Source organism: Mixophyes fleayi, unplaced genomic scaffold (genome assembly GCF_038048845.1).
Source record: "Mixophyes fleayi isolate aMixFle1 unplaced genomic scaffold, aMixFle1.hap1 Scaffold_29, whole genome shotgun sequence".
Taxonomy (NCBI): Eukaryota; Metazoa; Chordata; class Amphibia; order Anura; family Limnodynastidae; genus Mixophyes; species Mixophyes fleayi.
In genome coordinates, this window is record NW_027446953.1 from 327,592 (window position 1) to 336,408 (window position 8,817).

Consider the following 8,817-nt stretch of genomic DNA (forward strand, 5'->3'; position numbering starts at 1 on the left):
GCAATGTTAGAAATGTCATGAGAAACAAGAATTATGTAAAAGGATTGATGTAAGTCATTGTTTCCAAGAGAAAGGGAGACAGAAGTGAAAAAAGCGTTGTTTTTGGACGGCAATGAAGAAATGACTATATTTTGCGATTTCTCTTGCTCAGAAAGACTTAGAAAGTTGATAATTGTGGGCAATGTTATAAATGTCACGAGAAACAAGAATTATGTAAAAGAATTGATGTAAGTCATTGTTTCCAAGAGAAAGGGAGACAGGAATGTAAAAAAGCGTTGTTTTTGGACGGCAATGAAGAAATGACTATGTTTTGCGATTTCTATTGCTCAGAAAGACTTAGAAAGTTGATAATTGTGGGCAATGTTAAAAATGTCATGAGAAACAAGAATTATGTAAAAGGATTGATGTAAGTCATTGTTTCCAAGAGAAAGGGAGACAGGAGTGTAAAAAAGCGTTGTTTTTGGACGGCAATGAAGAAATGACTATGTTTTGCGATTTCTATTGCTCAGAAAGACTTAGAAAGTTGATTAATTGTGGGCAATGTTAGAAATGTCATGAGAAACAAGAATTATGTAAAAGGATTGATGTAAGTCATTGTTTCCAATAGAAAGGGAGACAGAAGTGAAAAAAGCGTTGTTTTTGGACGGCAATGAAGAAATGACTATATTTTGCGATTTCTCTTGCTCAGAAAGACTTAGAAAGTTGATAATTGTGGGCAATGTTATAAATGTCACGAGAAACAAGAATTATGTAAAAGAATTGATGTAAGTCATTGTTTCCAAGAGAAAGGGAGACAGGAGTGAAAAAAGCGTTGTTTTTGGACGGCAATGAAGAAATGACTATGTTTTGCGATTTCTATTGCTCAGAAAGACTTAGAAAGTTGATAATTGTGGGCAATGTTAGAAATGTCATGAGAAACAAGAATTATGTAAAAGAATTGATGTAAGTCATTGTTTCCAAGAGAAAGGGAGACAGGAGTGAAAAAAGCGTTGTTTTTGGACGGCAATGAAGAAATGACTATATTTTGCGATTTCTATTGCTCAGAAAGACTTAGAAAGTTGATAATTGTGGGCAATGTTATAAATGTCACGAGAAACAAGAATTATGTAAAAGAATTGATGTAAGTCATTGTTTCCAAGAGAAAGGGAGACAGGAGTGAAAAAAGCGTTGTTTTTGGACGGCAATGAAGAAATGACTATGTTTTGCGATTTCTATTGCTCAGAAAGACTTAGAAAGTTGATAATTGTGGGCAATGTTAGAAATGTCATGAGAAACAAGAATTATGTAAAAGAATTGATGTAAGTCATTGTTTCCAAGAGAAAGGGAGACAGGAGTGAAAAAAGCGTTGTTTTTGGACGGCAATGAAGAAATGACTATGTTTTGCGATTTCTATTGCTCAGAAAGATTTAGAAAGTTGATTAATTGTGGGCAATGTTAGAAATGTCATGAGAAACAAGAATTATGTAAAAGGATTGATGTAAGTCATTGTTTCCAAGAGAAAGGGAGACAGAAGTGAAAAAAGCGTTGTTTTTGGACGGCAATGAAGAAATGACTATATTTTGCGATTTCTCTTGCTCAGAAAGACTTAGAAAGTTGATAATTGTGGGCAATGTTATAAATGTCACGAGAAACAAGAATTATGTAAAAGAATTGATGTAAGTCATTGTTTCCAAGAGAAAGGGAGACAGGAATGTAAAAAAGCGTTGTTTTTGGACGGCAATGAAGAAATGACTATGTTTTGCGATTTCTATTGCTCAGAAAGACTTAGAAAGTTGATAATTGTGGGCAATGTTAGAAATGTCATGAGAAGCAAGAATTATGTAAAAGAATTGATGTAAGTCATTGTTTCCAAGAGAAAGGGAGACAGGAATGTAAAAAAGCGTTGTTTTTAGACGGCAATGAAGAAATGACTATGTTTTGCGATTTCTATTGCTCAGAAAGACTTAGAAAGTTGATTAATTGTGGGCAATGTTAGAAATGTCATGAGAAACAAGAATTATGTAAAAGGATTGATGTAAGTCATTGTTTCCAAGAGAAAGGGAGACAGAAGTGAAAAAAGTATTGTTTTTGGACGGCAATGAAGAAATGACTATGTTTTGCGATATCTCTTGCTCAGAAAGACTTAGAAAGTTGATAATTGTGGGCAATGTTAGAAATGTCATGAGAAACAAGAATTATGTAAAAGAATTGATGTAAGTCATTGTTTCCAAGAGAAAGGGAGACAGGAATGTAAAAAAGCGTTGTTTTTGGACGGCAATGAAGAAATGACTATGTTTTGCGATATCTCTTGCTCAGAAAGACTTAGAAAGTTGATAATTGTGGGCAATGTTAGAAATGTCATGAGAAACAAGAATTATGTAAAAGGATTGATGTAAGTCATTGTTTCCAAGAGAAAGGGAGACAGGAGTGTAAAAAAGCGTTGTTTTTGGACGGCAATGAAGAAATGACTATGTTTTGCGATTTCTATTGCTCAGAAAGACTTAGAAAGTTGATAAATGTGGGCAATGTTAGAAATGTCATGAGAAACAAGAATTATGTAAAAGGATTGATGTAAGTCATTGTTTCCAAGAGAAAGGGAGACAGGAGTGTAAAAAAGCGTTGTTTTTGGACGGCAATGAAGAAATGACTATGTTTTGCGATTTCTCTTGCTCAGAAAGACTTAGAAAGTTGATAATTGTGGGCAATGTTAGAAATGTCATGAGAAACAAGAATTATGTAAAAGGATTGATGTTAGTCATTGTTTCCAAGAGAAAGGGAGACAGGAATGTAAAAAAGCGTTGTTTTTGGACGGCAATGAAGAAATGACTATGTTTTGCGATTTCTATTGCTCAGAAAGACTTAGAAAGTTGATAATTGTGGGCAATGTTAGAAATGTCATGAGAAACAAGAATTATGTAAAAGGATTGATGTAAGTCATTGTTTCCAAGAGAAAGGATATGCATCCATGAGACAGATAAATGCATTGCATAAGACTACACTACAGAAACTTACACAGGGTTTGGGTGTGGTTCATATAGAAAGTTATATCGTAAAGAAAGATATGCTTTAGCACAGATTTGTGCGGGATGAGTGTAAAGATGTAAACCACGTGAATATGTTAAGCTACTATGTCTGTCTGCCTGACAAGTTGTTACAAACATTTTAAACAAGTTTTAAAAGATGTAAAGACTACAACGAGGTACACTTCCAATAAGTGTTAAAGATCTTCACTACTGTTAACATAACCCTGCAAAAATATTGGCATATGGCTAAAAAAAAAACACTGCGCCCAACGTGGGGCTCGAACCCACGACCCTGAGATTAAGAGTCTCATGCTCTACCGACTGAGCTAGCCGGGCACCTGTTTCCATAGGTCTTGAGATGTCAGATATCAACTAAGTCATGAATGGAAAATGCTTATTGTAAAAATGATAGCTTCAGTAGTGGTGATGTGCATGCGCAGCAGCTCCGTTTCGCCAGCGCTGTCCTATACAGCAGCCGCGGCGCTGTCTAAGAAGCGTCTGCGGCGGTGCTGTATACAATACAATGCGGCTGCTGTATAGGACAGTGTCCACTTAGTTAGCGCCGGGGGGGGGTTTCTAGAGACTCAGAAACCCCCCCCCTGCGTGCGCCACTGATGTACACTAATAATATTCAATTTGTGTGCTTTATTTTACCTTCCATATCATGTTGTATCCAAGTGCAAAAAGAATAAGCAACTATATCTGGTAGATTATTGATATCCTTTATTTATATAACATTAACATATTCATTGTTCAATTTCAATTTCCCTAAACACAAAATCATATGGACAATTTAGTCAGAGGCCAGCTAACCTACTATTATTTCTGGAAACTGGAGAAACCAAAGTAAACACCACTGTGGTCCAGTGTGCAATATGATGTAGCACATGCCCTTGTGTTTCTAACTCCCATTGTCCTATAGATTGTAAGCTTTCGAGCAGGGTTCTCTTACCTCTCTGTCTGTATGTATTACCCAGTATTGTCTTATTAATGTTTGTTCCCAATTGTAAAGCGCTACGGAATTTGCTGGCGCTATATAAATAAATGTTGATGATGATGATGAAACACAGGTATGTAAGCACTATGGTGAAGAATAAAGAAAATCAAAATAAATTTAGTGAACGCTTCCATAGGGGCATGCATAAAGCAGATAATCAAAGTTTTGTGAAGGTGAAATACAGATTAACCGAAACAATATATATATATATATATATATATTAGTGGACGAAGTGGGCTGGTATGCCATACAGTCCCCTCTCCTGCCTTCAATGTAAAATTGTGTGTATAATATATATATATATATATATATATATATATATATATATATATATATATATACATATTTATTTATTTATTTATTATATATATAAAACTCCCAGTTAAAAAAAAAATAGTCTTATGCCACTTAGTCTGTTGCCACTTAAGAATATTAATTATTAGATTATTTGTCCATTTCAAGGATGTATAGCACTAATTTGTAGGGTGAAACATTGGCAAGATTGACTTTTTTTAAATATAAAACAATTACAGACTATGCACACATTGGGCACACTGTTGTTGGGTCCCGAAAGAATCATAGGGCACAACCACGCAGGGTATCCAGCACTTGTGGAGTGCCAGCCCCATAAAGGGGGAGCAAGTGGACTGGTGGGTACGGTAGCTTTTCAGAACACATACTATAATGGTGGAATTATCCTTTAAGAGTTGCCAGCTCTACCTGTTTGTAAGCGGTTATGAGATAATAAATCTGTTAGAATAACGGGGTTGTAGGAATTAATTGGATTCAATTCCTAATAGTATGATTACATAACTGTTCCGGAACTCAAGTCATCTTTATGATTGTTTATTTGTTTGGCACCACAGATTCCATAGCGTCTGACATAGACGTACAGAAATGGCATACATGTAATAACCTGTACATGGGTACAGAGCATAATAATAAATTGTATTGCATACAAAGACAATTCAGCATAAGACATGATAGGGACAAACAAGTACGACGGGGTGGACAAACAAGATACATAGAGAAGAGGACATTACCCCTGAGAACTTACATTCTAGAGGGAGGGGGTGGAGGCCAAACATTCAAACTAGCCTGTGGGTGGTTTAAACAAGCAGTGATAGAGTAGGTTGATGTAAGTAAGGATATTGGGAAGGGGGGATGAGGAACAAGGGGAACAAGGGATTAAAGGTAGGATAGGAGTATAGGTATGTGGTAGTCCAAAAGAGGACAGCTGAGAAACATCATTAATCCCATTTATAAAATGTAACCAAGCGTAGAGCGGTGGCTCAGAATTTTTTCTCACAAATAGCAAAATTCTGGTCATGGCTGCAAATCTTGTCATTCCAATCCCCATTCATCCACATGTGGGCACAGTCTTCTTTTTTACCTTGATCATTGGGCTCATCTTTCATCCAAGACCTGTAAGAGGGAGACAGCGTAAGACAATGCCTTCATTCAGCTAGTAAGTATAATATCCTATCTTTACAGGTGGACATAACTGCAGTTATTGTAAAGTTACACGATACTGATGTAATGATCAGGAGTGGATGAAGGTCCCTCTTACACAGAGGTGCAATAAAGTTTGTTAAAAAAAATGTGTATATTTGTGACCTTAAATGTGTTTAGTTTCTTCATGCAAGTCTTTAAAATAGTTTAAGAACCCAATAAATCAATGATGGCCATCATTGACAGCACAATGAGTTCTGAATTGTACCAGAAAATTCTAAAGGAGAAGGTCAGGTCCATGAACTGAAGCTCAGCAGAAGGTGGGTCTTGCCGTAAGAGAACGACCCTAACCAGACAAGTCAGTCTACAAAAAAGTGGCTGACGGTGAAGAAATTGTGCATTTTGGTATCACAGAATCAAAGTACAGACCTTAATCCAATTGAAATGTGGTGACCTAAAATAGAGATGTTCATGCATGAAAGCTTCACATATATTTTTAGGACTAGAAAATGAATGTTGAATAATTTTGATCAATAAATGAATGTAAAAGTATTTCCATATGTGTGTTTTTTTATTTATTGTGTTCTCTTATTGGGTTTTCTTCATATATTTATGACTAAGATGAAGCTCTGAACACATCTACGCAGAAATTTAAAAGATTCTAAAGGGTTCAAAAGTTTTATAGAACCAGTGTGTAAAAGGGCCCTGTTCTTGAAATGCTGCTTACTTACAAAATAATATAGGATATTTCCACCCATAATTAAACAAACCACCTACCTGCCAACATGTCCTCTCACCATGCTGTAACATTGCCCCAGAAAGGGTAGTCCTCTAGGTGCAGAGGACATAGACAATGCTTACGTTCTTCAAAACTTCTCCAATGGATCTGGTAATTAGTGCATAACATGTTTTCTATTTACAGAAAACTTACTTGTAAGAGGATGTGTATTCTGTTCCATCGACCCAATTAAACTTCCCTTCTTGCTTTATGTCACTCAACCCAATCCAGTAGGGACTGTTCTTAGTTTTAGCACTGAGAAATTTCTGTGGAAGCAGGTAATGAAAATAAATAGCTTTCTATAAACCACACCTGATAAGGATGAAAGGCCGCACAGAGTGTGAGGATTTTGGGGCACAGAGAGTGAGGATGAAGGGACGCACAGAGAGTGAGGATGAAGGGGCGCACAGAGCAAGGATGAAGGGGCGCACAGAGTGGGAGGATGAAGGGACGCACAGAGTGTGAGGATGAAGAGGCACAGACAGAATGTGTGGATGAAGGGGCGCACAGAGTGTGAGGATGAAGGGGCGCACAGAGGGTGAGGATGAAGGGGCGCACAGAGAGTGAGGATGAAGGGGCGCACAGAGCAAGGATGAAGGGGCGCACAGAGTGTGAGGATTTTGGGGCACAGAGAGTGAGGATGAAGGGACGCACAGAGAGTGAGGATGAAGGGGCGCACAGAGAGTGAGGATGAAGGGGCGCACAGAGCAAGGATGAAGGGGCGCACAGAGTGTGAGGATGAAGGGGCGCACAGAGGGTGAGGATGAAGAGGCACAGACAGAATGTGTGGATGAAGGGGCGCACAGAGTGTGAGGATGAAGGGGCGCACAGAGGGTGAGGATGAAGGGGCAGACAGAGTGTGTGGATGAAGGGGCGCACAGAGTGTGAGGATGAAGGGGCGCACAGAGGGTGAGGATGAAGGGGCAGACAGAGTGTGTGGATGAAGGGGCAGACAGAGTGTGTGGATAAAGCGGCGCACAGAGTGTGAGGATTAAGGGGCGCACAGAGTGTGTGAGGATGAAGGGGAGCAGACAGAGTAGTAAACAGTATTGCCCATATTATAAGAAATACAAAGTGCCAATGTTTCTAGAGCCTAATATTGACGAATGGCCGTGGTTTTCAAAGAAAAAAAATACACAGAAAGCCAAAGCAAGATTTAGCACGGATTTGTCATTGTAAAGACTGCAAAATAAAAGTTTTGATTGCATTAAAACTTTACATAGTTATTCGTGATGATAAATAGATTTTATATTTGACAAATGCCAGTGAGACAAGTAACCCTGCCACCGATCTACCCAAAACACGGCCTGATTGCCAACACCACCAGCTTTATAGTGGAACCTCACCTATTTCCAAATTCCATGGGTGTCATGATCAAGGTGCCAGGCTGACTGAAAATAAAGGATAAGCCGCTTGGCATCCCCCTGTCACCTGTCACCAGAGCAAGTGTTATTAACTATATTTGCCCTGTATTAATGTTTAATACTATATTAATGTTTAATATTATTATAATGTATATCTGTTCACTGTTCTTAAATCTCACCAGATGGGTTCATCAGGCATGGTCCCTTTCAGTCTGGTCCTCATCAGAGGAATCAATTCAATAGTGCAATATGGTACATATAGTGCAATACAATAGACATATCTTGCATTTTCAGGAGTCATTCTTATTTTATAATGTCTGGATTTTTTTAAATTGCTTTTAAATATACCTTATTAAAATTATATGCATGATATATGTTTTTGGACTGATTTGTCCTCAACTGTCACTTGAGCACGACTGACCTAAAGCAATTTAATTAGCTTCAGATGATTTTGTCTGCCGTATTTTAGCAGATTTATTGCGTGTATGTTTGAGCCTTCTTTAATCCATAGCGTTCCGCGTTGGGTCAGCGCAGGCTCATGTCGCAAGCTCTTTGCTTTTATGACACGTGGTAAAGTTGGCTGCGTTGTATAAAAAACATTATGATATGGTTAATTTCAATGTGAGGTTGCATGCATGATGTAGATAAACTGTAGTAGTGGCTATATAGACTTTTTAACTCCCATCCTAAGTTTTCATTCAGTGTAGAAATACAACTAACATAGAATAGACTATTGTTCTGTTTTATTCGCATTCTAATCTCTTTATAATTATCTAGTTTAGCTGGTTCATTACATAAGTATTATGTGCTTTGTGGAGTTTTTAAATTCCCTGTAGTTATGCCACCCTTTAATAAAACATTTTGAGAAATTTATTAAAGAATACAAAAAAAAAAATATGTTTCTGCCCGGTTTCGAACCGGGGACCTTTCGCGTGTGAGGCGAACGTGATCCTTCACAGTCACACTGTGCCCCTTCATCGTCACACTGTGCCCCTTCATCGTCACACTGTGCCCCTTCATATTAACATTGTGACCCTTGATATTAACACTGCCCCTTCATTGTCACTTTTGTTCATCCATCATCACACTGTGCCTCTTCATTTTAACACTGTGCAGGGTACACAGGCAGGCAATGCAGACAGAATCAGGAAGCCATCATGCTGGAAAAGGCATTGTTCATCACCAAACTGTTCTTGGATGGTTGGATACATTTGCTGTTTGGCT

At 38.0% G+C, this 8,817-nt stretch overlaps 1 long non-coding RNA gene and 1 other non-coding gene across 2 annotated transcripts; both read right to left on the reverse strand.

Annotated features, from left to right (window-relative positions):
- Positions 1-3,265: 3,265 nt before the first annotated feature.
- On the reverse strand, positions 3,266-3,338 carry TRNAK-CUU (transfer RNA lysine (anticodon CUU)). Its single transcript has one exon. It is a non-coding gene; the product is annotated as a tRNA-Lys (tRNA).
- Positions 3,339-3,708: 370 nt separating this feature from the next.
- LOC142127208 (uncharacterized) lies at positions 3,709-6,493 on the reverse strand. Its single transcript, XR_012685341.1, has 2 exons — positions 6,383-6,493; positions 3,709-5,424 (listed from the first exon to the last, which is right to left on the reverse strand). It is a non-coding gene; the product is annotated as an uncharacterized LOC142127208 (long non-coding RNA).
- Positions 6,494-8,817: the final 2,324 nt, after the last annotated feature.